General features: G+C 43.0%; 1 long non-coding RNA gene across 1 annotated transcript; it reads right to left on the reverse strand.

Moving 5' to 3' along the window:
* Positions 1-8403: 8403 nt before the first annotated feature.
* On the reverse strand, positions 8404-12576 carry LOC148779493 (uncharacterized). Its single transcript, XR_016045134.1, has 3 exons — positions 10181-12576; positions 9555-9647; positions 8404-9422 (listed from the first exon to the last, which is right to left on the reverse strand). It is a non-coding gene; the product is annotated as an uncharacterized LOC148779493 (long non-coding RNA).
* Positions 12577-23169: the final 10593 nt, after the last annotated feature.

Here is a 23169-nt window from a genome sequence, read left to right on the forward strand (position 1 = left end):
TCAGTTCCCTGAGCAAGGCGTTGCGGCTGCCTTGCCGGCTTTGGTGTGATGCGGCATTCTTGAAGCATCATGACAAATAGGGTGCGAAGGAGGTCAGGCGCTTCGTCTTTCACTTGGACTGTTACTGCGTGAGAGGCTTCTGCCATCTTGAATTCCTTCTTTAGCTCTTCGAGCTTTTTCTGGCCCTTCTGAATCAAGGCCTTGAAAATGTCTTTCAACGTGTAGCAATCATCTGTAGGGTGGTTAATCCTTTGATAGTAAGCATAGTAGTTTGCCTGGGTATCGAGTCCACTTGATCAGGGAACTTGGTCTCTGGGAGCTCGATCATGTATTGTTTCAGTAATAATCGAAGTAGTGCAAAGACCCATTCCTTTTCAAAGGGGTAGACCTTGTTCCTATGCCTGGTCGAATAATCATTCCGATCAAGGTTCACAGGTGGGGGTTCCCAGTTGTACGACTGTTGTTACTTGCCTATTTGAAGTGCTTTTGCTGTGTTTACCCCTTTGGGAGAGGTCCAAAGTTTGGGAGGGAGCTTTCTTTGGATTGCTTACAATGACGGCCACGCCGATCACACCTTTTGGTTGGTTGCCCCAAGTATTAGTCCGAGAGCTACCATTGCCGCGATTGTATCCCTGTCGTGACCCGCCATGGTGGCATGACAAACTTTCTAATCGGACCAACTTAGAGATCAACTCTGACATGGAATTCGAATTGGAGGCCTCAACATGTAGAGCAATCTTAGGTCTCATGTTCCGCACATAGGTTTGAACCTCTTCCTTCTCAAGCTTGGGATTGGGATGACGAGTGGTCAAATTTCTCCACGTTGATATAAATTGATCCACAGGCTCATCGGGATCTTGGGTCAAGGTAAGAAGCTCGATGGTTTGAACCTCTCTCTCGATGTCATAGAAATGCTGGTGGAATAGTTTCTCCATTTCTGCCAAATTATGTACTGATTTTGGGGGAAGCCGAGCATACCACTGGAAAGCCGAGCCATCAAGGGTTTCAACAAACTACCGGAGAATGAGTCTACCATCAACCATCGCCTCTCAACATTCTCCATCATTGAGTGCACCATGTCTTCAAATTTATTCATGAGCTCTTCTTGAGAGTCGCTAGGCTCATTTATAATCGAGTCCTGTACACCGATCGCATGAGGACCGATTCTCGACGGTCTTGGGACTATGCCTGTTGAGTGGCAGGGTCATCTTCTTCAACACTAACCACAGTGCAGGGTAGAAGGGGTTCAGGTGAAAAGGGTCATTAGAGCTAGTTGCCCCGACCCTCTTGTTTGCTTCCCTATTCGGAATTTGCAGACCCTTATCGCATTTGAATTTGAGGTTTTGATGGACCTCGTGTCAGAACTGCGATCGAGACTGCGGCTGGTCGGCACATCTTGCGCAAGAAAGAGCTGTTTCTATTAGGTGAAGCAACGGGTATGGGTCAGGAACTGGGGTCATCCTGGGTCGGGGAGGATGAATGCTCCCAACAGGTCTTTGCCTCGAGCTCTCTTATGGGCTCGAGAGACATTATCGAGATGACAGGGCTTGATCAAAATGGTACTCTTAGGGAAGGTCTTCAAGTACCAAGGTTGGAGGTGCTTGCTCAAAGAAGGAGGAGTAGGCAAAAGTAGGGTTGACTCATAAGGACGCCTGAGTTGGGGGAGAGGGGCTATCTGTGATGACGACACTTGTGCATCCCTTAAAGAAGGATGACGAGTGACTTGGGGGTCAGCCCGGGCTCGAACAGGTGGTCTAGCCTTAGGAGGCCGAAAACCGTGAGCACGTGTTTGTAAGAGAACAGGTGGAAGCCAGCCCCTTACAGGGTGTGCTAGTGTGTGCTAAGTAGGAGGACGCAGGGGTCGTCTTCCGTGTACTAGGGTTGACGCAGCGATAGCATTGCCCCGAGTGGTGGGATGCAAATGCGTAATGTGTGCAGGTCCTGGCTTTGGGAGGTCTGATCCTTGATGTTGACTTGAGGTAACATAAAAGCTGCCCCGAGGTGTGGCTTTAGTGGATAACCCATGAGCCTTATGGTGTGTGCTAGAGGTGGAGGCCCAAGGTCTCCGTCTCGATGTGCCGAGCCTCTAAGGGTAGAGATTCTTGGAGCAGGAATGTGGGGTGTAGCATTGGGGCGACCCACTGAAGCAACGACAACTTGCTTGCCTTTTGCAGAAAGGGATTGGGCAGCCTTCTGCATACCCCAGCAATGCAACGGACAAGTGACTTACCGATGACATGGTGCATACTGTGAGCAGCATCAGATGTGCTACCAATGTAGGCCACCTTGGTGCATGTTTCACCAGGGCATGTAGATGGGGAGATAGGGACCTTTAAGTCCATTCTCACGCCTATCCAGGTTAAGACCTGAGCGCTAAACACTGAGTCTTTGCTCAGAAGGAATATTGGGAATGAAGTTCGAGGAACTTGTTCCTGGGGGATGCTCGTGAATGCGGGATCAGAAAATCCTTGAATTGGATAAACGGGTTAAGAAACCAAGCAGTCATATGGTGTGTGAAAACAGAAAAACAAGGAAAAACTAGCTAAACAAGATCGACCCGATGAAGGGGTAGTAAGTCCCCAGTGGAGTCACCAAGTTGGTTAGGTGCCTCAATCTCACCCTCTGGATCTAGATGATTGGGCGGCATGCGTCTCGGGTTTTGGGGGAACCTCAGACTTTGAGATCGCTCTCTCAGGAACTTCGCTCAGGAGTTAGGGTAGGTAGACCAACCGTTGAGAGAAGAATTTAAGGTGGGTTCGGGACTTACTCGGGCTGGCTCGTGTGGGCGCCCTCTTAGATCACGAAGAAATGCCTCCAGTCGTAGAACTAGTTCGAAATCGCCTTCCTTGACTTGTATTCTCCTGTTTTTGCAATTGCACACACATGGTTAATTTTACAAGATAAGTGGACCGAAAGAGACCCCACCTTGTCATTGAGCGAATGTAAACGGACGTGTACATCCAAAAAGAAGAGAGGGTAAAAGGATAACTGAAAGAAGAAGAAGGGGGTAAATTAGAGGAATTTTGACTAGGTGACGAGACTAACACGACAGCTAGATCATCAAGTGATTGACCCGACGTGGTAGCAAGATGGGCATGGTAATTAGACCGGCACAACATAAATACTATTAGACGTCAGAATGATCATCGGTTAGCTGGGCACAATGACTAGCCTACCGTGGCAGTAAGGCGGACTCGGTAACTAAGATCGGCTCAGTTACAATACTGCCAGATGGCAAGACTACCATGCCAATGTTTGTCTCAACCTCTCTTGGTCAAATGAGAGAGAGAGAGGAAGAAAGAAGAGAGAGAAAGAGAGCAAGGAAACATGAGCAGCGAAGAGAGAAAAGATAGGAAAGAACATGGACGACGATGAGCTCCCGCCATCCATGACGAAACCGTAAGATAAGAGAGAAAACACGGGCAACAATGAGCCTCCACCGTCCGTGATAAAAGATTAGAGAAGAGAGAGAAGATATGGGCTGTGATGTGCTTCCACCATCCATGATAGAAGAATGAGAGAAGAGAGAGAATACATGAGCGACGATGTGCTTCCGTCGTCCATCACAAAAGAATAAGAGGAAAGAGAAAACATGGGCGACGATGTGCTTCCGCCGTCCTTGATAGAGAATAAGAGGAGAGAGAAAACATGAGCGATGATGTGCTTTTTCCATCCATGACAAACGATTAAGAAGAAAGAGAAAACATGGGTGGCGATGTGCTTCCGCCGTCCATGACATAAGATTAAGAGGAAAGAGAAAACCTGGGCAGCGATGTGCTTTTGCCGTTCATGACAGACGAGAAGATAAGGAGACTTTGATAGAGGCCTGGCCCACCACTCGGGTTGAGGCCTAGCTTGCTGTTCATGTCTCTGAAGCAAGAAGATATCATGCTAGGCGATAGACTTCGCCATGCATGAACAGAGAAGGAGAGAGAATAGAGAGATAGTAGAAAAGAGAAGAGAGAGAAAAGAAAGGTAAAAAAGAAGAAGAAAAGTGGATAAAAAAGATCAGAGAGGAAATAGGAAAGAAAGATGGACAAGAGGAGAGAGAATGAGAGAGATAGAGATGAAGAGAGAGATAAAGATGAGGAGAGAGAAAGAGAGAGATGAGAGGAAGAGAGAGAAAATTACCTTCATCAGAAGGTATGTAACCATTTCTTCTCTCTCTTCTCTCTCTCCAAGACGTGCCAACAATTTGAACATGAAAACTCTCAAATTTTATTGATGAGTATTGAAAATCGAGGGTCCTTTTAACAATTGTGTTTAACATGTACTTATAGAATTGGGTCCAAACATAGGTGGATCCCAAAAACTATGTAAATTGATGATAATTGCAATTTAATTGAATTAAAAAAATTCTAAAATTGAGTGCAAAAGGACTGTTTTGCCCTAGCCCAACAATGTGTGAAATTCCCAAACAGTCTCTGTTGCTGCCTTAAAACTTGCGTGATATTTCGTGGATAATCCGGGGTTGCTCTGGTCCCCATTTGACCGAAAGATGATTGTTTTCTTTTAGGGGTAGGCTTGGCGATCGATTTGATACCAACTTTGAGCCGTAGATCGTGTTTTTAAGCCACGATCATGCGACTCGAAATTTGGATGGATCTTGCAAACTTCAGATCGATAGTGTGCATATTTCTTAATGTTTTTTTCATGATTTCTTCGTTGTATGGCACTGAGCATGCTGTCACGATCACGTGGCAATAAACACAGCTAGATTTCGTGCTCGGACGTAGATTTTGTCGACTTGGATTTTTTGCCAGAATTTGAAAATTTGACGGTCGAAATTTATAGCAACTTTGATGCCTTCGTGTGTGAAATCCAGCTGTTCATCATACGTGGGTTCGAACCAGAGATAGCCTCGAACCATACGCACATAATGCAATTGGTTTTGGGTCCATCGGGTACACGAGTGTCGTTATTTGGCCGCTCGAGAGAGGCATAATGCTGTTGAATTTTCTGCAACTATCTCCATGAATCATCAACTTCTCTCTAGTTTTTCTCCTTGCTCAGGTATTGTCATGGGTCGTGCCAAATATCAAAATGCCCGTTTTGATGAGACGAATACACTCACCAAATTTGATAGCAATCCGACTCAGAACAAATGAGATACGAGCCTTTGAAGTTATTGCACAGGACTGTACACATCAGCCTCCTTTAATGGAGATTGGTGTAGGGAGGCCGCAAGGGAATAGCGTGCAACTTACCCCTTTTTGGTTTTTTACCCATAATTTTGTCCTAGAATGCCCGATTAAGCCCAAACTTGACCCATAAGGGTTTTCGACCGTGCCGGATCCAATGGCGGTGGTCCCACAGCTCTTTGACTCACCTAAAATATAGCTCAAGTTACGGGGTCTATTTCAAGGTGTTAGAGGCTGATTTTTTCGAAATTGTTTATTTATCTGCGCTGCCTTAGACATGTTAGATTGAGGCAAAACTTGACAAGTGGCCTTTTGGAGTGTTTCGAAAGATTTTAATCCATTATGGGGCAGTTCTGAGACTGTTGGGAATTTTACTGTATGTTAAAGCTTTATTGACTGGCTTCCTCTTTATTCCATATCAGGGACCAAGGTGTTGAAAAATGTTCCCAAACAATATACATACATGGACCCGGTTTCTATGCGGCCAAGCCTACATATGTGTAATACCTGTTAATATTCTATTTTTGAGATGGATTTTAAGACTTAATTTTTAAGGACATGTAATCTCTAACATGAAGATCATGAATATGAAAAATAAATAAATTTTAAAAACTATAAATAATAATTATAGTAAGAAAACATTTGGAGCATTAGTTTCCATTGTTTTTAGATGAAACACCTATTTGAAGATGGATGCTTTACATTTTTTGGACCATATATGTAGAAATGTAGTTAAGCTTGCATGAAATAATTTTCTTATATATATATATAATGATATGATGAACCCCTAACGCATGCGGACTGCGCAGGACCCACTCCGACGCTGATCTTTAATCGTGAAGAAACAAGTAGTGCAAAGTCACCAGTAAGAAGCTCAAACTCAACTCGGTTAAATCATAAGGGTGAGGAAATTAATATTTTAATTTTACTACTTTACATGTGTTGAGAGCTCCCCATACTTGGTTTCTTGAGATTGGATGAAGCATTGAACGAGCGTCGAGTAGTTTCTCTTTCATCTCTCTTTTGTGTTTTCAATTTTGGGCTTGTTGTTTCTCTCACTAGAATCGATGAGGCCTGATTTGGTGGAAGAACACTTGGGTTGTTCAGTAACGAGATTTTTGATAGAGAGAGAAAGCTAGTTGTTGTGAAAATAGCTTTGTTTCTTTACCTGAAAGCTTTTAGTTTCTCGCACTAAAAATGGAAGACTAGCTTTCATTAGTTGCAAAGTTTGATGCTACTGGGTCTTGAAAGCTACACTTTGCTCCACAAAAGCTGCTATATTTGAAAACCAGAGATGGACAATTTACGGCCAGGTGGTCACCAAGAGGATATAGTCTAAGCTCAATGTCTCTGGTTTTTGCCCAAGCTTGCCCTCCTCCAAACCCCAAAAACTTTCTCTCTTCCTTTTCGACGCCAACCCCAGCAAGTATAAGAAACCACCATTAACAGTTAGAAAAACAAGTGGGTCGCCAGAAAAATGACCAGTGGCCGTGAATACCGTCGGAAAATACACTTGGGTGATAGGAATCAAAGGAAAAGATGAATGTATAGAGACTGAGATTTCTAGCTTGCAAGTTTAAAGAGCTTAAGAAGAGGAGAAGATATTAAAAATGTTAAATAAAATAAGAACAATTGGAGTGATAACACTAAAATAGAAGTAAAAATGTTAATGAAGAAACATAAAGACTCAGAATTCATGGCTCCAAAAACAAGAGAGAGAACCCAAATTTTTTCATGGTCCAGAAACAAAAAATGGAAATTGGGCTTTCTCACTTCTCTTCCCCCTTTTTTCTCTTGCTCTCTTTTCAAATCACCATCTATATGTTTTTTTCTCTCTATAATTCCTATAATTCCTCCACTGTCTTTTTTCCATGTGATCGACCCACCTTATCTGTGAAATCTCTATGAATACGTTTTCTCTCTCTTCCTCTTATTTTGTCCCCACGTTTGGATTTTATTCATTTATTTTAGGAGTAATCGTTGGTTTATTGTCGTCGTGATGTTACCAGACAAAGAGTTCAAAATCGTGGTGACTGTATTGGATAATGCAGAAAAATGAGAGCCTTCTGCAAATTGATCCAGCAGATATAGGAAAGAGAGAAGGTTCATCGGAGCAGAGTGCTCCCTTTTATCCAATTGCCAGTTGTGAGACTAGATAGGTTTGTTTCTTTTTTTTTTAACCGCTTCAATTGGTTGATTTTTACCGGTTTACCGAGGACATGGCACATCTTTCGTCGAGATCGGACGACAACAAAATGGGGTTCTATGAACCCCGCATATGGGAGGGGCTAATGGGATCATTACTTTTATATATATATATATATATATATATATATATATATATATATATATATATATATAAAAAGCCACAATGCAATGGCTATAGGTAAAAATAAATAGTATTTTCGTCGCTCCACGATGTTTGATTTTTTTTCGACAGCATAGATTAAATGACCGCAATGGACCTACTATATCCGTTGCGATATCGTAATAGATATAGCATGTCCGTGGCGGTATTTTTTCACATAAAAAAAAACGAAAAACCGATACAGATCCCGTAGATCCATGGTGGTTTTTAAGACAAAACAACCATAGACATAGCATGTCTGTGGCGGTTTATTGAACCGTGTGCATTTTTTACCGTCACTGACCTAGGCAGTCGAAAAATACATACCGCCTTATTTTTTCGGACGGTGATGAGCCTTTGGGCGAAAACACAGTTCATTTTCACCCATAGATATTATATAGTGTCTTCCATCTATATGTGTGTGTATGTGTGCGCATGTGCATGTGTGGGTGCGTGGGGCCCGGCCCAAATCATAAGTAGACTTTAAAAAGACTACGAGGGGTTAAAAAAATTTCATGTGTTGCAGTTTGGGTGACCTCTGCTAAAAAAATGAATGACTTCTCTGAGAAATCTTGAGCTGGAATTTGCAGGAATTTGGGGTGCAAATTCCTCACTCAATCCCTTTCCTTCAATATAAGATTTGTCATCGTTCTTCTGAATATTGGAGGATATTTTGAAGCCATATACTGCTACCTTTTTATGTTTTCAAAATTTTGGCCCACATCCATAAAAACACTTATAACTCCATCAATACTTGGAGATTTTGAATGATATTTGACGTAAATACTCCTAGTTCAATTGTCTACAAATCTGTAAAGATAAAAGCTATTGCATAATGAGCAAAATATGGTGGAATAAGCAGTGGAATCAATACATTCATAGATCCTTGAAGTTTCCAAAGGTAATATGCGATAGTTTACCTAAATCACCATAATAATATTAGTCTTTTCAAAAGTAGCTTACAAAAAGTTGATAATCCACTCATGGTGAAAGTTGGACAAAGTGAACTAGTATGGTATATGCGTTTTTTAATTTTTTTCTTAATTACCGACTAGAGCACTTACAATGGTCCAATTACATTTAAATAAAGTTGAAATAAAACAAATAAACAACTAAAAGAGGTTCTCATTTGTTGCTACTAATTAACATATATTTTATTAAATAAGCAAAAACCTCATAATGCAAAGGGAACAAGAAAGCATAAGACTGCAAACCTCAAAGAAGAATGCCAGAAGATTACCTCAACTAGACTTTGTACACCCCACTCCGAGTCTCCTTCTCCAATGACGCTTGGGATCAATGGTCTATCTCAAATCTTTAAAGTATGGGAAACCAAAGGCTACAAGCCCTAAATGCAAACTTAAGCCTTCAAGTGCTTCCAATTTAAATAGAATTACCCTCAATGGGCTGGTTCCAAAAAATAGCCCTGTTGCTGGGAATAAATTTTTCACAAGCCACCTATAAAATAAAAATCCAGGAAAGTGATTCCTGCCTCACCTCTGATCAAATGTCAGTTGTTGGTCTTACAACACCATGTCTCCAATAGAGCTTTGATGGTGTTGGAGCAGCGGTCGTAATATCTGCAGAGCACTGGCATGCTGCGGCGCCCACAGTCTCTCAAAGTGCCAGCGTGAGAATTGAGGACATCAAGTGTCAAAGTGTTGTACCATGGCATATATCGGTGTTCCCCCTCAAAATGAAGAGCACCAGCAGCCCAGTGAAGGCCCAGCATCCTCTTCCCCAGCGTAGGAAAATCCTCGCTAGAGGCAAAGTCTCGGTGGAGAGCATGATAAAGGGGCACACTGTCCCTTGGAATAAGAGGCTCCCCGTCAGCATCCATGTACGTACAGAGTTGAGCATCTTCCCCAACGATTGTGATATTTGAAGGCCACCTTATCGCTCGGGTAGGCTCAAGGGCTCTAAGAGAAGTCCCTCTAACAAGAGAGGCACCGGTATAAGTATCGGTTCCCAATTCGCCTTTACGGGGCAGCTGGTTTACGTCAAGAATGCTTGTTGCAGAAAACCAAAAAGAAAAAGAAAGCCACAGATGGGTTCACAACTTATACCTCAACCGGGACATGCAGATACAAAGAACTCGACCAATGCTCAGAATGCGTGTGAACGCAACCACTGCATCCACCGCGCGCACATGCGCAATCCTAAAAAGCACAAGTCTAAGCAATGCCTCAACAAAGCATACACGAGAACATGCGTGTGTATGTGCGAAAGACCAGCACATGTAGAATCAAACGCACAAAGAGACAATCATGCAACAGAGCATGCACGTGCAAAACTGGAACACTTGCGAAAACAAGTGCGTGACAAAAAATGTACACGCACAAAGTGAAACACACGCTAAAAAGATTTCTTACACTCAACAACACATGAGATGCCTTGTATAAGCCTTCCCAACCAAGAATGATACTTACTCACGACTAATCTTGCCAAAGCTTGGCTAGAAAGACCACAAACACAAAGAGTATATGCATAAAAACACATGACACAGGAAGAAGGCAACAAAAAACGATTTGTTGAAAAAAAAAGGGAGATCGCTGCACGCAGTGCTCAAACAGACAGCAAGAATGGCTCCACAAGAATCAGTGTCACGATCGATCAAAAAATCAAGACTCAGCAGAAAAAAAAAAAAGCGCGACAAAAAAGGAAGAAAAGAGGACCAGGTCAAGGGCCTTACCTTGAACAGGGGTCTGGTACTCGCCATTGCTTTCAAATAAACAACTCAAGAGTAAGATATTCTACTCGAGAACGGCGGTAAAAAATGCGCAGGGGGAAAAATTTTAGGGTTTCTTTTACTTCAGATAAAAATCTATGGTAAAACGAAAACTACCTATCCACACCCCTTTTATAAGTGAAGAAAGATAACATATCGTGCAAGCCAACGAAGTGACAGGTGGCCTAGTCATGAGGAATCACGAACGACACGCAAAGCGAAAATATCGTGAGATTCAGGGGCACAGAAGGACAACCAACATGAAAAATGAAGCGTTACACAAGCAAAACATCGTGTGATTCAGAGGTACAAAAGCACGAATGACATGCAAAGCAAAGCGTCACACGAGCAAAAGATCTCACGCTTCCATCCTAAGGAAGCACGAGCATGCAAGCGAAACACCACGCGATCCCAACACAGTGGAGCACAAAAAAAAAACACCGTGTGCACCCATCACTCGATGCCAAAAGAAGCATGTAGTTCTGTAGCCTTGCGGATAAGTGTCTATTCGCCCAAACAGCTCGCCCACTTTTGGTAACAACACCACTCATCTCAGGTATGCAATACTCCCTCTCGACCCACACAAACTTTGGATCTCTCCCAGGGGTTTAGCACACACTCATGTACCAACTACACCGGGTATCCAGGAGAGCTATTTTCCTTGCGCTTTCTGCACACACGAGACCCTCGGTGGTCAAGTGTCCCCTAAAAGAAAAAAAAAAAAAACAGGGGTCCTTGCGAAAACCAAAAATGACACACACCCTGAGGGCTCGAATGAAAACCCGAAAGGGCATTCGAACCATTCAAGCCAGAATGGAAGCATAACCCTTGGGGGAAAAACAAGTCTCCTAGTCCATTTCTTGTCCCCGCCATCAAGGAGGGATAAGAACCAAGCACAAAAGGTAAGAAGAGCGAAGCAAACCACGAAAGGACAAAGGAAGCACAAGACACACAAAAGGAAGATTCAAGCTAAAAGAAAGGTTTATTTCATGAACAAAGAAGGGATTACAATGTTGTGGTTACAATAAATTTGTAACTACAAAAAAAAATGTATGTATATAAACCCATTCTGAAATAAGTCTCTTGCCCAGAGACATGGTGTCCAAGTCTGCCGCCGTCCTCTAAAGCTGTAGTGTCTTCCAAGATGAAAAGGTCATTCCTTTCTAAAAACAAGAATACCAAAAGAATGAAAATAACCTCTTACTCCTTTTTACCCTCGAGTGAAGGCAAAGAACCAAGAGGTAGTTACGAAAGTAGCAACAAGCGAAATCCGAGCAGCAAATCTCCTGCTCGACATATTGATAGCTCACCCAAATGCTGAACTTCCAAGCTGATCAAATGATTCAGCTGTTCAACCATCATGAAGAAGATGATGGGCAAGGGAAGACTATCATACTCTATCATCATGCTTGGATGTACGAGATTGGGTTCACGTCAAAGGGCCCTCATGATCTTATGAACAACCTCAGACCTTGCTCACAGAATCTCAAGCAAACAATAGGGACTTGAAGCCACAAGCCTGTCATCCAGCACAAGTCCATCAACACTTTCGCGGGGTCGAACATCTTCAACATTCGGACGCACTCCAAGACCAGAGGCTTGAATGTCGGCCACATCAAGAGGCATTACCCCCTAGACAAACACTTAAAGAAAGAGAGATCTCCTCTCCCCCTCTTCCAAAGCAAAACAGAATAAGGAAGCTCCTCGAAGGGAAGGAGTTGCTTTTCCCGCTCTTTGGGCCTAACATTTTTATTAAAAAAAAACACGCAGCCCATCATAAAAGCACTCCGCTTCCCGAGCAGTGTTTCGATTGACCACATGGATGCGTGTCACTCTGACAAATGCCTTGACTGACTCTCAGTCAAGTCTTCTAATGCTTTGCTTGCCAAGTGTCATTTTCAATGGATCATGTCAATTCATCTGCCGCCTCGACCTCCCAGGCATCATTTTCAATGGATCACGTCAAATCTTCTGTCGCCTCGACCCCCCAGGTGTCACTTTCAATGGATTACAAGAAAAATCCTCTACCGTCCTAGCAATGTTTCCTAAAACAAGCACACCTGGGACTGTCATCAAAATGACCTGTCTTCCCATGCAATATCTTGCCTCCCTATGGATACATTCTGCCTCACAACAATCAGCTGCTCATGGAGAAAACGTTCCGCTTGCCCAAGCATCACTTCTCCCCTGACAACAACTCATCTACGATATCTACTACCCCAGAGAGCCATATCTAGGTACAACCCCTCCAAAAGGAGTCCCTTAAAAAAAAGAAAGAAAATGGGCTGTCACATCTCAGGAATTGTATCTCCATTCAAGTCCACCTTCATCAAACAAACATGATGTTGCAATTTCCATGTCTTGAAGTCTCTTAGGCAGAACTCGTTTTTTTGGATGAATGCCTCTCTTGTGAAAATTTGAAAGGTTATTCCAATGACCTTCGATTGAGCTGGAGTTTTGAGGATGCACAAGAAAGGATTTATAAGCCTACTCGTCCAATTTCAGACAATTAGGACATTGCTAAGGACATCTAACAAATTAGGGCCATTAGTGAGCGGGCCGGACTTGAGCCTACTATGCATACTTCAAGAGGGCATTGTCATTTGCATTATACATGTCTAGACTTGTGGTCCATGTTGATAATAATGAGGCGTCCCATGCTAAGAAATCAAGATCTTCACATGGCAGTACTTTATTCTTTCAGCAACAGAGAAAAACATTCACCTATTTTGGGTAATGGACAAGATGCTTCCCGGCCTCAGTGAGTTGAGATGATAAAGAGTCTGTGGCTGACTTAAAATCAAATGGGTATTTCAATTTCTCTCTCATCTTAGAGTGACATATAGGCAAGTGAATTCATTTTCCTATAAAATCATCAATTGAAAAACTAATATTTCTGCATTCAATTGTAGTATTATCAATACTATCAGTTTTACGTATTTATATACTTAATTATAATATCTCCAGTAAGAATTTCAGATATTATAAGTGTTATGTATAAATGGCCTTATTTTCTTGAAAAATAGTCCGTTTTTAAGAAAATTATGATATTTCTGCTCATCATTTTTAAGTATACGTGATATCATTTTCCTGTTAAAATTATTATTTTTGTCTATTTTTAGGAATTTTAGACATGGTAAATTATTAGAAATAAGCTTATTATTTCTGTTTATCACTAGGGATTTCAGACACTATAAATATTAGAATTGATTGTTTCTATCCAATCTGATGAATTTAGACACTATAAGTTTTATGTGTAAATGATTTCATTACTCTGTGAAACAATTATGTGAAAGTTTGTATTTTCGCTACTAATAAAATTGTGATATTCTGTTTAGAGTCATGAATTTTAGATACTGTAAATTATGGAATTTTATTTTTAAGAAGATTATAATATTGTTATTTATTGTACAAATTCTAGATATTGTGAGAGTAGGTGTAAGTGACTTCATTTTTCTGTAAGAACTGTATTTGAAGAAAATAAATATTTTTGTAATATTCCCATAGATATTTTTGCATTTAATCGTAATATTTTCGATACGATAAAATCAACGTACTTCTGTATTTAATTGTATTTGCAGCATAGATCTTAGATATTGTAAATGTCATATGCAAGTGTTATATGTGTCATGTCCAAGTATTATATGCAACTGTTATGTACAAGTATTATGTGTAAGTGTTACATGTAAATTTTATGTGCAAGTGGTTATGCACAAGTGTTATGCGCAAGTGTTATGTGCAAATGTTCTGTGCAAATGTTCTGTGAAAGTGTTCAGTGCAAATGTTATGTGCAAGTGATCTGTGTAAGTGTTGTGTGCACTTATTATGTGCAAGTGATTGATAATTTCAAGGATATTTTGAAAACATGATATTATTGTTTTCTAATATCTACTACATTGATATATGACATGCAATTGACATAATGAGGTCTTAAAAATTTATATGCATGATATTATGACGTAGTGATGTCTCTTATGAATACATGTGCAGTATAGAAATGTTGACGTTTCATCTGGTTACATATGAGACATGCTTCTGATAAGATATATATGCAAGACATCAAGCATCTGATATGATATGTGTGCATGGTAGTAATAAGACATGCCTCTGATATGATGTGTACATGGTAGTTGATTAGATGCCTCGATCTCGCCTTCCCAGATCTAGGTGATCGGGTGACACGTATCTCGTATTTGGAAGACCTGGGACCTGAGACTGCTCTCTCGAGAATCTTGTTCACAGAACAAGGGCAGGTGCCCAACTGATGAGAGAAATTTTGAACGTGAGGTGGGGACTAACCTCACCTAGATCCATGACTTATTCAGGCTGACTCGCATGGGCGCCCTCTTAGGTCACGACGGAAAGCCTTCTAGCTGGATCGGAATCGCCTCCCTTGACCTGCAATCTCCTTGTTTTCTATACAACACTATCATGGTTAACTTGCAAGACAAGTGGGCCAAAGGACCCACCCTTGTCCTAAGGCAACGCACATTCATGAGAAATTAGGGTGATGAAAAAGTGAGTTTCAATAAAGAGAGAAAAGAGAAGAGGGTTTGACAAGGGGACAAGACTAGCATGACAGCTAGACCAGTACAATGATTGACTCGGAGTGGTAGCAAGACAGGCACAGTAACTCAGACCGGCACGATGACGATGCTACTCGAAACCAAGGCCGACATGCTTATCCTAATCTGGTGTGGCAGCAAGACGGGCATGATACTTAGGACCAGCACGACAACAATACTACTTGACAATCAGACCACTAGACTGAGTCTACCCTTCAGACAAGCGAGAATGATGAGAAAAGAGAAGAAGAGAAGGGACGAGATGGTGACGAGGGAGTGTCCCGACAGTGTTAAGCATTGCCACCCACAACCATGGAGTAACAGTGTTGCGACCCTTGAATGGCGTTGGACACTGTTGCTCACGGTAAAAGGGGTAGGCAGTGAACTTCAGATGGTGTTAGGTATCGCCGTTGGCAACACGAGAAGGCAGCACATCCCTCCATAGGGGGCGATAGGCACTGTCGTTGGCAACACGAGAAGGAAGCACATCCCTTGCAAGCGGTGATAGCTTGGGGTAAGGCGCACGGTGATAACTTCTCATAAAGCACACGACGCTAGGCGTGGGACACAAGAGAAGCCTACGGACGACGATAGGCATCGCCGTTGGCAACACAAGAAGGCCGTACATCCCTTACGGGTGGCGATAGATTTAGGTGAGGTGCAATAGGCATTGCTGCAACCCTACGGATAGCAATAGGCATTGCCGCAACCCTTCACGGGTGGCGATAGCCATCGCCATTTGTGATAGGCGTGCAACAGGGTGAGACCTCTGCAGGCGGCAATAGGCATCGCCATTTGCACTTATGTGGGACACTAAGGATACGCTTGCGGATGGCGATAAGTAGCACCGTCTGCGAACCTTGCTGAGAGATAGAGACGAATGATGAGAGGGCGCTACCATCGCCCACGACCTGTGAAACCACAAGAGGGGGAAAGAAAGGAAGAGGCATGCACGACATTGCCACTGCTGCGCATAGCCTTTGAGAAAATCTCAGACGAAAAAGAAGAAAGAGAAGAGGATAAAGAAGAAGAGAGGGAAGAAGAGAAAGGAGAGAAAAGATGGAAATTTTGTTCAGCAAAGTTCAGGTCCATGTACAATGATAATACGTGATATATAGAGTTTTGTCCAAACATGGCTGGATTGATCAAAAGTAAACCTAAATTCTAAAAATTAAGATTTAACTAAATCAAATAAAATTAGAAAATAGGGTGCAAAATGACAGATTTGCCTCTTCTTAATAATTAGATAAATTTCAGAACAGTCCCTGCTGCTGCTCAAGAACGTGTGTGATCTTTCATGGATGATCTGGGGTTACTTTGGTGCCCGTTTGTTCGAAAGATGATTTTTTTTTTGTAAGGCTCAGAATGGCGATCGATTTGATACTAACTTTGAGCCATGGATCTTGTTTTTGAGCCATGGATCGTGTTTTTAAACCACGATCATGCTATTTGAAATTTGGATGAATCTTACAAACTTCGGATCAATAGTGTGCTTGTTTGTTGATATTTTTTTATTGATTTCTTCACTGGATCACAATGAGCGTGTCGTCACAATCATGTGAAAACAAACACAGCTCGATTTCGTGTCCGGACGAGGATTTTGTAACTTTAGAGTTTTTGCGAGAGTCTAAAAATTCAGCACCAAAATTTGTAGTCATGTCATTAGCTTCATGTGCGAAATCCGACCGTTCATCATGGGCAGGGTTCGGACCAGTGATAGTCGTGGGCCTTATGCACTCGATGCAACTAGTTTCACATCGATCGGGTACACGAACATCGTGATTTGGCTGCTCGAACTAAGTGTGTTGCTGTTGATTTTACTGCAACTTTCTTTATGGATCGACAACTTCTCTAGCTTTTCTTCTTGCTAGGGTATCGCCACGAGGCGTGCCACATATCGAAACGCTCGTCTCGACGAGACGAACACGCTCCAATAAATTTGAGCAAGATTCGACCTCGGACAAGTGAGATATGAGCGTTGCAAATCACTGATCATGACTGCCCCTTTAATGCAGTTTAGTTGCAGGGTGGCCGCATGGGAATAGTGTGCAGCTCCTCCTGGCTTGATCTTTTACCCATAACTTCTTCCTGGAGTATCCGTTTAAGCTGAAATTTGACCCTTGAAGGTTTTCAGCCATCTCGAATTCAATGGCAGTGGTTCCATGACCATTTGATACTCTGAAAGTAGGGTTCAAGTTATAGGGGTCCGTTTCAAGGTACTAGAGGCTGATTCTGCAGAAACTGTTTCTCAGTCTTCACTGCCTTAGACATATTCGAATGTGACGAAACTTGACATATGATTTTTTGGAGACCTTATGAAGTTCTTGACTTGTTCTGGGGCCGTTCTTACACTGTCAAAATTTCTACTATCTGTCTGGCTTTATTGACCAGCTTCTATTTTTATTCCGCATCGGGGATCCGTGGTGCTGAAAAATGTTCTTCAAACAGCATGCCCTGTTGAGTGTTGTGCTTCGAGAGAAGCGAGAAGGAAAACATTCAGAAAATTTCCTCTGACTTTATATATGTTTTCTTCCTAACCGCAAGACTACATGAACATCGAGGAGATCCATGCAATGCTGTAACTAGGATGGTCAAACGTTTGGATGTAATGTATAGGTCAGGGGAGAAGAGACTTTGAGGGATTTGGTTAGGGTGCCTCGATCTCGCCCTCCGGATCTAGGTGATTTGACATCACGTATCTTTCTGGTGAACCCAGGATTTGAGATTGCTCTCTCGGAACCGTGCTCTAGGGCAAGGGCAGGTATACCAACCATTGAGAGAGGAATTTTAGGTGGGTTCAGGACTTACTCGGGCTGGCTCATGTGGGCGCCCTCTTAGATCCGAAAGAAAGCCCCCCCAGTTGCTATAGCTGGTTCGGAGTTGCCTCCCTTGACTTGTAATCCTCTTGTTTTTCTTCACAACACTTCTATGGTTAATTTGTAAGACAAGTGGGTCGAAGGGACCCACCCTTGTCTTAGGGTAATGCACGTTCACATGAGAAGGCGATGAAGTGCAAGGTTCAGTGAAAGATAAAAAAGAGAAGAGATCTTGACATACGGGCGATACTAGCATGACAATAAGAAATTACCGACTCGGAGTTGTAGCAAAAAGGGCATGGTTCTCAAGACCAGCACAGCAACAATACAACTCGAAATCGAGGTTGTCGCATTGGTGATAGGCGAGGTCTACCCTCAGTCAAGTGAGAAGAGAAAGAGATAAAGAGGAAAGAACGAGATGACAAAGAAAAGGGGAAATCCAGACATCAATATACATCGCAGTGGGCAAAGTAAGGAGACGACGCATCCCTTGTGGATGACGCTAGCTTCTGATGAGGCACACGGTGATAGTTTCTCCTAGGTAGCATAGCGATAGGCACGGGATGTAGAGAGAATGGAGACAAGCATCAGGCACATGGAGGAGGCTCACGGACAACGATAGGTGTTGCCGAAGCCCCTAGCGGGCCTCAATAGGTATCAACGTCTACACTAGATGCGTGACAGGGAGAGACCCCTGCAAGAGGCAACAAACCTTGCCGTCTTTCTTCACCGAGACGTCAAAGCTACATCTGTGGGTGGCGATGAGCAGCGTTGTCTACAAACCTCAGTTGAAGGAAGAAATAGACGAGTAGAAGGGGACGGGGACTCGCGCATGGTGCTACCATCGCCATGCGCACCCTGTGGGACCAAGGGAGAGGAATGCATGACACTGCCACTGTCGTGCATGACCCTTGCGAGGAACTCAGATGAAGAAGAAGGAGAAGACAGAGGAGAAGAGAGAGAGAAGAAGAAAAGAAAAAGAAGAAAGAGAAAGTTTACCTCAAACTTAGGAGTACCGATCAAAATTTTCTCTCACCTCACTCCCTCTCTCAAACATGACACAACAATGGTAAGAAAGTGAAACTTGTATAAGTGAAAACTCTCTCTTATGTGTGTATGCCTCTGTCTCTTTTTTTTTTCTTTCTGCATACAATGATGGTATGTATATATAGAAGTGTGCCCCAAACATGGGTGGATGATCAAAAGTAACCCTACTTACATGAAATTAAGATTAAATTGAACTTAAAGAATTTTAAAAATAGGGTGTAAAATGACAGATTTACCCCTTCCTAACAAGTTGTGGAATTCCAAAACATTCCCTGTGTTGCCTTAGGACCTGCGTGATCTTGCATGGCTGATCCGGGGTCGTTCTGATGCCTGGTTGATCATAAGATGGTTGTATTATTGCAGGGCTCGACATGACAATCGATTTGATACCGACTTCGAGCCATGGATCGTGTTTTTGGTGTATGATCATGTGACTTGAAATTTGAGTAGATCTTGAAACTTTGGATCGATAGTGTGTTCATTCCTTGATGTCTTTTTGTGTTTTCTTCGCTGAATCACACTGAGCATGCCACTACGATCATGGGGCACCAAACGCAACTCGATTCTGTGGTCAAATGAAGATTTTGCAGGTTCAGAATTTTGGCCGGAATGAAGGATTCCAACGACGTAATGTGCAATCTGTTCATCAGCTTTGTGTGCCGAATCCGACCGTTAATCATGTACGGCGTTCAGGTCCGAGATGGCCTGAGACCTTACGCCTACAATGGAATTGGTCTCGTGTCGTTTGGGCTCGCCAGTCGCGTGCCACTCGAGCGAGGCACAATGCTGTTGAATTTCCTGCACTTTCTTCATGGATCAAAAACTTCTCTCTAGCTTTTCTTCGTGCTCGAGTATCGTCACGAGGCGTGCCACATATCGAATCGCTAGTCTTGACATGACGAACATGCTCACCAAATTTGAGCATGATCCGAATTAGGATGAGTGAGATATGAGCATAGAAAGTCATTGATCATAACTGTCCCTTCAATGGTGTTTTGTTACAGGGTGGCCGCACTGGAATATCGTGTGACTTCTCTTGTCTCACTCTTTCGCCTATAACATTTTCTTGGAATGTCCGTTTGAGCTAAAACTAGACCCTTAAGGGTTTTTAACCATGTCGGATCCAATGGTGGTGGTCTCACAGCAATTTGAGATGATGAAAATGTAGCTCTAGTTATAGGGGTCTATTTCAGGGTGTTAGAGGTTGATTTTACCGGAACTATTTGTTAGTCTACACTGCCTTACAAATGTTGAAATGCAACAAAACTTGGCAGTAAAATCTTGAGAGACCTCATGAAGATCTTGACCAGTTCTGAGGCTGCTCTGAGATTGTCTGAATTTCTGCTACTTGCTAGGCCTTTATTGAATGGGGACCCCATGTTGACGAAAAATACCTTCCAACAACATGCCCCACCGAATGTTGTGCTTTGATAGAATTAAAAAGTGCAATCATTGAGGAAGTTTGAGGGATCTTTGTCAAAGTCCACACCCTGAAGAGACAATTTGTGGTTCTGGAGCATGAGGCCTTTGTCACGACCTCATCGTACAGAACGAGGCCTTTTTTTTAAGGCAAAATGCTACTACAACAGGTTTTCTTTTGATGCTCAAGGTACCTTTTGTAGGTCCCGTCTAGTGGGGTCCAGTCGAGGGCTTCTAACCCAACCCGAAAGTCTGGTCCCATATAGGCTAAGGGGTTTGGCGAGGACTACCCTAAAGCTTGTGGCAGGTTAGACCCTTATCAGTTTCTTACCTTTGCGATGGATATTACCATTTTTGGAGGCATCTTTTGGTCATCATCCTCACCCTCAAGGACACTTGTTCTTGTTGAACTAGGGAGATGTTATGCGGCTCTCACTCCTTGATGAGCCATGAAATTGGGGAGATCTTATGCAGCTCTCACTCCCTGATGAGCCATGAAAATGGGGTGATCTTATACGGCTCTCACTCCCTAATGAGCTATGAAACCAGGGAGATCTTATGTGGCTCTCACTCCCTGATGAGCCATGGAACTGGGGAGAACTTATGAGGCTCTCACTCCCTGATGATCCATGAAACCGGGGAGATCTTATGAGGCTCTCACTCCCTGATGAGCCATAAAATCGGGGATATCTTATGCGGCTCTCAATCCCTGATGAGCCCTGAAATCGAGGAGATCTTATGAGGCTCTAACTCCCTAATGAGCCATGAAACTGGGGAGATCTTATGAGGCTCTCACTCCTTGATGAGCCATGAAATCGGGGAGATCGTATGAGGCTCTCATTCCTTGATGAGCGATGAAACTGGGGAGATTTTATGAGGCTCTCACTCCTTGATGATCCATGAAACTGGGGAGTCGCCTGAGGCTGTGGAAGTGCGTCAACCTACTTTGTCGGTCCAAGCGCCCTTTCATGGGTTTTCACTTGAACATGGGAAGTGGCGCCGTGAGGATGGTTTTCACCAACTTCTCTTATTCTGGGCTCTTTTACCCATGACTTTGTGGTCATGTCGACCCTTTTCATCCATTTTTTCTCACAGTGCCCTCTTGGGTTTTTCACCATGCCTGGGTTTCTTTTCTACAAAACTCTTTTATTCATGGTTTTGTGACATGCTCGTCCATCATTTTTACTTGTGGTATTCCCTTGTCTAGGTGTACACGATGCCTGTTTCTTTGAGAAGGCGTATTTTAGGGTCATGCCTTCGAGAATTGTGAGAAGCCTTTTAACGTCATGCGACCAGGACGTGTACTATAGTTTAGGGTCATACAACTGGACTGTAGCAGTAAGGAATGGCAGTCTGTAGAGGCCACAAAGTGAGTCTGGTGATGACTTTGATGCACTTGGGAGGATGGCATGAAGTTGTGTGTGGAAAGTTGATTGGATGGTAGGTGAAAGGTGGTGACCCACTAGCTGACGACAAATATGGGTGTCAAGATGGCTTGTCATTTGGTGGGCATGGGTAAGACTCATTGGGGGATGATGAAAGATGGTGAAGGTGGCCGACACACACAAATGGGCCTGGTAGGGAAGACGTGCATGGAAATGCATGTAAAGGGCATGTGCACCTAAGTAGGCTCATTGGGGAGAAGAAGAGGCTACGTGCACACAAATGGTTTGGTTAAGGAAAGCATGCACAAAGATGCACGGGACATGTTTTAAGGTCACACCTCCTAGACTTGGTCAAAGTAGTTTAATGTCATGCATCCAGGATGCACACCATGGTGTAAGGTCATATTGCTTGGACTGTGGTTATGCAGTTTTAGGTCATGCAACCAGGACCGTGTAGTTTAAGGTTGTGCAACTAGACCTCCGCTATAGTTTAAGGTCATATAGTTTGGACCATGGCTATACAGTTTAGGGTCATGCAGCATGGACCGAGTATGAAGCTCTATGTCAGTAGGGCTACATGGGGGGTAGGTATGTGGATAGCAGTCTGACTCCCTGAGGATAAATATAGTTAAGGCTATACACATGCAAAGTGATGTAGATGAAGGTGGGGACCCTACGAGGAATAGTAAACAGGAGAGGCTTCACTGGGGATTAAGAGGGCCAATGTGACTCCACGGGGATAATGAATGTTAGTGTGCATGGAACTCTGACAGTCCAGAGCACAGATGAACCCCACCATGGGTTGAAGGGATAAGAATGACCTTAACTCTCTAGAGATTACAGGGTAAGAATGACCTTAACTCCGCTGGGGGTCTAGTTGGAGCTATGCATATGGACTATTTATCGTACTACGTGTTACAGTTTTAGGGTCTTGTAGCTCGGACCATGGCTATGTAGTTTAAAGTCATATAGCTACGACCATGCAGTTTGGTGGTCATGCAACTAGACCTCTGCTATAGTTTAGGGTCGTATAGTTTGGACCATGGTGTTAAGCCTTTTATCTCATGTGGTCAGAACACACACTATGGTTTAAGGTCACACATCTGGACCATGGTCGTAACTTTAAAGTCATGTGACAAGGACTTTACAGTTTAAGGTCGTGCAACTAGACCTCCACTATAGTTTAAGGTCATATAGTTCGGCCCATGGTCGTACAGTTTTGAGTCATGTGACAAGGACTTTGTAGTTTAAGGTCATGCAACTAGACATATGCTATAGTTTAAGGTCATATAGTTCGGATCATGGTCGTACAGTTTCAAGTCATGTGACAAGGACTATGGTTGTGTAATTTAGGGTCATGTAAGCATGAACCATGGCAGTGCCGTTTAAGGTCATGCAACGCGGACAGTGGCAGTGCAGTTTAAAGTCATGCAACCAGAACCGTGCAGTTTAAGGTTGTAAAATTAAACCTCCGTTATAGTTAAAGGTCATATCCCCTCGCAGCTGTGAGGGGATATGACTCCAGGGGGAATAGAGCCGTCACTGGAGACTGGGCTCCCTGAGGAGTGAGATTGTGATGCAAGGAATGAAGTTCTTGAGGATGAGAGACGATGGTCTAAAGCAGAGTGCCAAGGACTGTGTGTGACACTAAGTGTGGAGTGGCACATTCATCAATAATCCTAGGTGATGCACTAAGTCCCTTGGTGAAGCACGAGGGAGTA

The sequence above is a fragment of the Amborella trichopoda genome, chromosome 12 (assembly GCF_054954075.1).
Source record: "Amborella trichopoda isolate Santa Cruz 75 chromosome 12, AtrichopodaSantaCruz75HAP2 v2.0, whole genome shotgun sequence".
Taxonomy (NCBI): domain Eukaryota; kingdom Viridiplantae; phylum Streptophyta; class Magnoliopsida; order Amborellales; family Amborellaceae; genus Amborella; species Amborella trichopoda.